This window comes from Malurus melanocephalus, unplaced genomic scaffold, assembly GCF_030028575.1.
Source record: "Malurus melanocephalus ecotype Western Australia unplaced genomic scaffold, MMel_1.1 scaffold_31, whole genome shotgun sequence".
NCBI lineage: Eukaryota > Metazoa > Chordata > Aves > Passeriformes > Maluridae > Malurus > Malurus melanocephalus.
The window spans coordinates 2,078,149-2,086,313 of NW_026623263.1; the positions used below are offsets into that span (position 1 = coordinate 2,078,149).

The 8,165-nt window shown below is 44.9% G+C and overlaps 1 long non-coding RNA gene across 2 annotated transcripts in view; it reads right to left on the bottom strand.

Moving 5' to 3' along the window:
• Nucleotides 1-8,165, bottom strand: part of LOC130572264 (uncharacterized) — a 54,960-nt gene that overhangs the window by 3,116 nt on the left and 43,679 nt on the right. Inside the window, exon 4 of one of the 2 annotated variants that reach the window (XR_008965202.1) lies at nt 6,819-6,970. The exons of the other annotated variant lie outside the window; for it this stretch is intronic. This is a non-coding gene — a long non-coding RNA (uncharacterized LOC130572264). Of the gene's footprint in view, nt 1-6,818; nt 6,971-8,165 lie in introns of those variants that run through there. 2 annotated transcript variants of the gene reach the window in all.

Genomic DNA, 8,165 nt, shown 5'->3' on the forward strand with positions numbered 1-8,165 from the left:
ATGGAAGGTGTGGAAGTGCAATGGGATAATAATCCCAGGCAGTGAGGAAGGTGACAAGTGCAATGAGAATATAATCTTCCCCAACAATGTTTCCTCCCTGTAAAGGTGTGAGACAAAGTTGCTTGGGGTCTTGGAAAGAGAGAGAGAAGAGACCCCAGGAGACCTCAGCAGAACAGATGATATTTCCAGTAGCCAGAAATGTCATTAGTTGCTGTCTACTACTTGTAGCACTGCAGGTCCACCCCACGTCCCTCAGACACCCAAGGCAGACATCTTTTCCAGGCTCCATGCTGCAGGGTAAAGCAGAACGTGGCCAGGAGAAAAACTCGCAGGGACAGCCCAGTGTCCATCATGCCAGCTCAGCAGCACACATAAAAGATCCAGATCCTCTCACATCACAGCCTTGAAAAGGYTGGGTAAAAGGTCATATACAAAACTTGTATCTGAAATCAGATCAATCTATATAAAGATTTTTGACTGGCAGGAAGATTTAGATTCAGATTAAGGTTCAGACTGTGATGTGACATCATGTGCATGTCTAATAAGGGTTCTGATTGACAGGCCAACAATTATTACATGTGTCTTTAGGGATAATTAAGTCTATTGAATAGCATTGTGTTATTTGAAGAAAAAAGGGGTCACATTGTCAATTTTATCTTTCTTCTGCCACATGATATGGCATGAGAGAAAATGTTTAATTTATGATCTGGAGATCTGTTTTCTAAATGAGCTCCCTCCACTTCTGAGTTGAGGTGTGGTGGGCTACAGGTCCTGGGCAGCCATCAAAGAGAGCACATGACTGAACTTCAGCAGAAATATTTTTAAAAAAAGGCAAAAAACTTTCCCTTTTTTGAATACCAACTCTCAGCCACCTGCAATCAGTTGTGTATAAGGGGCAACTCCCAAGGAAGAGAACTGCAGCTGCATCCACTTATTTTGCCCTTGCAAGTAGATTCTCAGCTGATGTAAAATGACAGAGCCTATTGCACTTTTAGTGGCATAATTTTGCAGCAGCTGAGAACATGTGCTTGAGACTTTAAATTAGCCTTCAATGGAAAGCTGTGTTTCTGTAAGCTGGTTGGCTAAATAAGGACATGTCTGTAAAACTGCAAGTATTGCAACAATACAGCTAAGAGGAAGACAGAAGGAGTAGTTGCTCAGAGCACAGGTCTTTGGGGGAAAATTAGTGGAAAATGTTCCTGTTATAATTTTACTTTAAAATCTAAGCTGTTTGCTCAGGTCCTGGTTGACTTCATGGGTTGCAGAGAAAATTATCTTAGTATAGCTTTCAAATATCAGTGGGCTCTGCCTTAAAACTCTGTRTCGCTTTGACTTTATCTTCCCAGCAGTTGCATGAATGCAGAAAAGCACTACAGAAAAAAGCTATGGCAGGAAGAAGACTTGTGTGTAGAACAAGTTGTAAAGGGCAGAAAAGCAACTGAACCACCTGGAGCACAGTTTAAGGCTGGTTTTGGGAGTCGAAAAATGGCAAGAAGCTGAGAGTGCTGCAGAAAGATGTAAATTCCTCAGCCCTGGCAGGTGACATCAGCAAGTGGCAATGGCAAACAGATCCCTGTGGTTGAACAAAGTGGCTGGAAGAGTGATGGGGCTGGAGAGTTCCATCCCATTGAGCTATTGATGCCTTGAGTTAAGTGAAAACACAACTATTTTTGCCATTGCACTGATAACCTRATTTTTCAATTATCACTCAGGAGAGGGGTATTTTTTGTTATTTTTGGTGCCCTAAGAGTAGTACTGCAAGAAGAACAGTTTATGTTAGAAACTGAAAAGCCCATCAGTGCGYGTGAGGTAAAGGCGGTCGGTGACACTGCTATGAAAGGCAAAGCTGCCTTTAGACYTCAGGAGTGCCAAAATGCTGACCAGCTGATCTCAAGATCCTTCAAGGTACACGATTTTTACACTGACACATGATATTCCCGTACTTTCACCTAAAAGCCTCTGGAGCTAACTGATCAAATCAACTGTGTGCTGTACTGTACTGAGGATAACTGGTAAGGAATCACATACATGGAAAATAAAGGACTACGTGGAGGGAGCAGCTGAAAGGATAAATATACCACTGTATTGGGTATGCTGACATCTCTTATCTGACTCATTCTGAATACTTGAATTGTGTAACACTCCACAGTGTTTCTGAAGTTGGGTCCATTAATATGGTGTCTAACCAGAATAGTGTTGAATTGTGTTTTTTTCCCGGATGAGAAAGATTCAGTCAAGGAGATTCACTTCAGCTGCAAAATACTTGCCTTTCTTGGAYTAAAAAAAATAAATCTTAAAATATCATTTATGAAAGYGGTGCTTTGTCAAAGATAAAGTTTGTACTTCACAGATTAACAAATTTTGGAACAGGATATGTGTAAATAGAGATATCTTAACACATCTGAAATTATATTCTGTATAATAAACTGGCTCAGCATTGAAAACAAAGTGTCATATGTTCTAGTAGCCCCAAGCTGGACAGGAAATCTGGGAGAGGAGGACCAGGGGCTGTTCCTGGGGGAAGCTTACTGGGAGAAAGTTGCAGCTGTAGGAAAGGAGATCTGGAACAGGACCTGGGCCACAAGTGTTACATCTCCAAGAAAGGTCTACATGCAGTAACTGTGCAATGTTTTGGAAAAGAGACTGTCCTTCTGCTAGGGYGCTGGTACTGATCAGAATAGCCACTGCAGCTGGGAAAGGCAAACATGATTGGACTGGAGATGCTGCCAGGGAGCCATGCTGGCTCCTGAGTGTGCCCTGATTGTTGAGGTCTTCCTGCACAAACCCTTGAGGGCAGAGATTCTGTGTAGCAGATCCACAGGCCAGGAAGTTCCATGCTAAAATTAAAAAGCTCAACAAACATCGGGCACCGCTCCTAACACCACAGTGATGGCATGTACCTTTGCCAGATGCCCACTCCCACTCCTGGGAAAAAACTTTTCTCTCACTTCTTGGCCCTGACTGCTTTGTTAGATGCTGGTTGAGTCACAGGCAGAGCTGGTAGTGATAACCGCCCTCAGGGTAATCTCGGTGTCTGAATATAATGTTTGCTTGATTATTTGTAACCTGCTAAACTGCGAGTTTCACAATCTTTGCTTTTAGACAATGCCATAAATAGAGTTAATGCAACACTTATCATCAAGCCTGCATGATGCTGATAGGCTTCCAGTTCATAAATCACATGCGTTTGTCATCCCTCCAAGCCACTTAACATGACAAATCACACATCTCTTGTGTCAAACTGCCCAGAGTTAACAAGCTACTCTTACTTCACCTTATGGAAAGTTCAACTCTATTTAAATCCAATTTAGATATACACAGAGAAGTAATAGAAGTGATGTGACGGAGAGATGTATGGTGAGGTTGGAAGGGGCTTTTCATACCCAGCACAAAGCTGAGGCAGACAGGTAGCAATAGAAATCACTGATGGAGGTGCCCACTGATCACAGAGGGAGGAGTCCTGGGTTCARGTTGGATTATGGACTGTTTGGATACATGCCTGACACTGACACAAACACAAGAGCAAAGGACTGAGGCATAAAATATGATCCCAGACTATGTTTTTCTGATGCTGGAAATGCACTCCTTCAGCTGTCATTGCAACTCTGATTGAATTCTTGCAAAAAATATGTGCTAAACAATTCACAGAGCCAATATACTTACTTTATCACACTGAATTCCTTCTTTCCTGTCATATGTCCATAGTTAAGGTGCTTAAATGATGTTTCCAGTAGTTTGCTGATGCATATAGAATAGGTGACTACCCATTCCTAATTGCCATAACATCAAACTCAATTCTCATTTGTTGCCTTGAATGGCCAGTTTTTGATAATGACACAGGGTTTACCTCGGTATTTGGGATCCCAGGTACACAACTTGATGGCAGAATGCACCCCTGTGTACAGCATGGATACAAGTTTTCTAGATTTCAGGAATTAGCATATCTATCTAGGATTCCCCAATAAGAAACTTMACAAATGCAGTAATGTCCCTCTATTCTAATGAATCTCCCCTGGATGAGGCCAGAGCCCAGTTTACACAAGATGTTCTGGACAGAAGGCTTCACCCAAGGCTTGAGCCTCAGGTTTAAGATAGTGCAGGGCTGACCCCTTCCTGAGGATGTTCRGTCTCTCTGCCCAGCAGAACTCCTAAACTAATCTGGAATATCTGGGCCCAGGAATTACAAGCATGTAGGGCCAAGGGGTACAGGGGAATGCAGAGAAGGTACAGAAAACGTAAAAAGGAAAGGCAAAAATCATCAGGCATCACATTCAGTCTCACAGTCTCTGAGGTGTCCCAACAGYCCCTAAAGGTGTTTATGACCACGGGTCCCGTTACTATCCTGAGTGATCTGGGCCCTCAAGAGGGCTTTGGAGCTCTTAATAAACTCCACATTTATTTTTCCAGGTCTGTGCTCTGGGTTGCTTTCCAGCTGGGCCTTAGGCAGGGCAAGTGACTATTGCAATGGGATGTGGCTGTAAGTGGATCTGCTGGGTATCTTGATAATTTGACCTTATCAAGGATGATAACACGAAGCATGATGTAACTTCTTAGTGTAGAGAAGACTGATGGATACTATGGGATGCGGCTGCTAAGTTCCTCAGGACTTTAGTGAAGTATTCAGTGATGGTTTGTGAGTAGTAAGCATGGATGGATTATCCCAATGTTTTCTGTGGTGACTTAAGGTACGAGGGAACTGGGCCAGGACCAGGAGCTCCTTAGGTGTTTGTCTTTGGCCCAAACAGAGATTGAAGCAAAGTCTTGTGCATGTCTGTATCAAGGACATTGTTTCCGAATGCCGTCAGGACTGTGAGTGGCTGTATAGACTTCCCTCCGCTTTCTTTTCTGTGATGTTATTTCAGAGCAGGGACTGATTGGGATTTAGCAAAGATGGGACAAAAAAAATTAGTTTTCACTGTAGCATTTGTGACACTTCAGARTCGCTAGATTTCTTTCTCACACTAATCTGGGCTAACTGATCCATTGTTCAGMAACAATATGCTGAAGGATTCACGAACAGTTGAATGTGTAGAATAAACTACAAGAGATGTGTAGCAGTCTCCTACCCTTCAAAGACACTGACATTTGTGTGAGACCTACAGCCACATGATAAAGAGATGGGAATGGCTCATACATGTCCCAGACACCATGATGAAAATGAAAAACTAATCCCTGAATGAATTCTCAGTTACAGTGGCTAAGAGCATAAGGGAAATAAATGTAGCTCAGCACAATGTTTAGCAGCTGACACGATATGAAGTTTAAAATGCAGTCAGATGCCTCACACTGTGCATGACCCCACATGGCATCTCTTCAGCCAGCACTGAGCAGTAGTGAGAAATCATCATGAACAGCTGAGGACAGAGTGCCCAAGGCAGGACTGCTCCTCTTTAATGGAGTGGTTGCACTGCAGTGTCACTGCATCCCCTCTCAGTYCAAGAAACCACCAGTCACAGATGAGCAGAGGAGCCCCCTTGGGATATACAGCAGCCAGGCTGATCCCTGTGGTGTGGAGTTGGAGCTTGCTTGGGATTGTGTCTGTGCAGGAAATATTAATTCATGTTTAAGGTCCCGGTGCTAGAAAGAGATTTGGTCTGCTCCAGCTGCTTGTGCCAGCAGTCAGGCAACAGCTGAGGAATGAGAAGAGCTGTGCTAATGAGCTGGGACCCTTCTGCTTTTGGAGAGCAGAAAGGGTTCATAACACCTGGCTCCTCTTTGCTACAGGGAGGGATCCCTAAGGAGTGTCAGCAGCTCAGGTATTTCTTGCTAAGAAATCTCACTACTGACCACTTTGTGAGTATTCTTTCTGTAACAACTACTTTTACCTTTTAGGAGAAGAAACTGCATTTACCACCCATATTATGGGACAGCATGATTTGATCACCTTGGGGAGGGGTAAATGGACTTTGTTTCATTATTGTTTTTATTTAGCTTTATTGTTTCCACCTCTTACCATAGTTGGGATCTCATGTTTGCTATAATAGCTGACGAGACACCTACAAGTTTTGAGCACAGGTGGGGCAGGCAGGTCCTCCAAAGCACAGAGCTGAGAAGCCCACCCACGAGCATTGCTTTATCAGCCTGAGGCTCTGCAAAGGCTGGGATGCCCAGGAAAAACCATCCTGAGCTGCAGCAGAGCAGAGGGAGCGATGCCCTGCACTCAGCCCAGCATCCCACCAGCACCACAGCTTCCCATCTCTTCTGCCAGYGAAAGGGGCTGCTCCCAGGGTGAGTTAGTTGGTACCAGATCAAAGTGCCAATCAACTGGATTATTTAGCCTGTGGCAGGGTGTCACTGGGGAATGCATTTTACTGTGTTAAATAATGTGATATTAACAAAAAAATTTGTCCTTCAGGGTGTTAACATGACTCAGCCTAGGAAAGAAAAATGACGCTCCTCATTCGCCAAGGGCTTGTATCACATTGAAGGTGCTTTTTCCTTCTGAAATGCTGCAGGGGTGTTTTGAACCCAGTTCAAAGTGATTTTTCTTCACTTTTTTAGTCACCTTCTCATCTCCCAAAGATTTCCGTTCCTGCAAGTGAATTTTAACAATAACAGTGCTGCAGCAGGTGAAGGGAGGGTAGAGGGCAAGAGAATGTGTGATACCCTCTGAGGMGGCAGCAGATTTGAGTGAGAACATGGTCTCCCATCCTCTCTCACCCTCTGACAGCTGGGGTGCAGGGCTGGGAGATGAGCCCCCTCTTTCCTCTTGGACTGGTCCCTTTTGGGGAGCTACCTGCTTGAGTTCCACCTGAGGCAGCAGAGCCCCAGCCAGCAGCAGCAGTTGCATCTCTTTGCATGTGATTCCCTGTCCCATMTCAAATACTTGCCTTCCCCAAGTGTTAGAGCTGCTCGAAGCAAAGCATRGACAGCCCTGTGTTTGAAGACACAGAGTTACTCCAGGCACCTGGAAGCTTTGTGATGAGGTCAGGATGTCATTGTGCTTCATCGGCTTCTGCTGAGCATAGAGCTGAAAAGTGGGGGGAAAAGAGMAACTTAGCGCCTCTGTTTAAACTCAGTCCCACATCAACAGCAAAGGATGTGTGAGTTCAGCTTTTGTGACAATGTTACCCAGAACATTTGTACCCTCAAACTCCTACAGGCATTGTGTAGGAATTTCAAAGTCACCATAGGTCCTGTGTGAGTAATAAATTACAACAGATGTGGAATTGATTCCTGTCCTACCACCTTGTTCATTGGAAAAGGACAATGGAGAATCACTTCTTCTGCCAGGATGTTCTCTCCCTACAATGGGGCTTCCTGCTTTTCTGGGCATCTCCACTGGTGAGCGTTGTGCTAAGCCCAGACCTCAGCTCAGTTCATATGCAAGAGTTTAAACTATGCTGACATTACTGTTGGTATATTTCATTCTGAATAGATCACATCTGCTTTAATAGAGTCATACTGATTTAGCTGCAGTGCCCTGTGTCCTTCACCAGTTTTGGGAGTTGAATTTAACCAAATCTTCAGCAACTGGTCTAATTCACACACAATCAAACACTCTCTTTCCTTCACTGAAGATCTCCAAGGACTCACACATTCTGTCCCAGTCTGACCATTCAGGAGGCACAGGGGCAGTCACACTCCCACCACCAGAGACTTTAACTGTTGGGACCAAAGGGCTTTCACAGCGGGCAGCTGCAGGGAGCTGATGGGCCCCACTCAACTCCCTACACACCCCACACTCACACAGGCACACCAGCTTGCCTCATCAGCTCAACCCCAAGTACCCCACAGCACAGCCTCAGACCTCTGTCTCCTTTCAGTAATTTTATAATGGTGAAGAAACARAATAAAAACTTCAAGCTGATGCCTTCAGAGAGGGACCCTGAACAAAGGAATGCCTCGGCTTTTATACCCTCATAGTCTCTCTACATGAAATTCTGTGATGTTACAGAGTCCTCAACTCTTGCTGTGTCTCCGAGGGTCTGGTCACCCAGCTGGTGGTACRGGTCCCTGGGCCTTTTGGAAGCCAAAAGGTCAGCAGTTGACAGCCTCTTGCCTTAGGCTCGGGCTCCTGCCCCATGGAGCCCAATCTGCAGCTCTCACTGCAGCTGCACACCGAGCTGCCTGCACTGAATACTCCTCAGCAATCAGTGTCTGAGGGCTGGGGGCTGGTAGGGCAAACTGGGACACTGCAGCCACAGTCTGGGGCTGGATTCTGC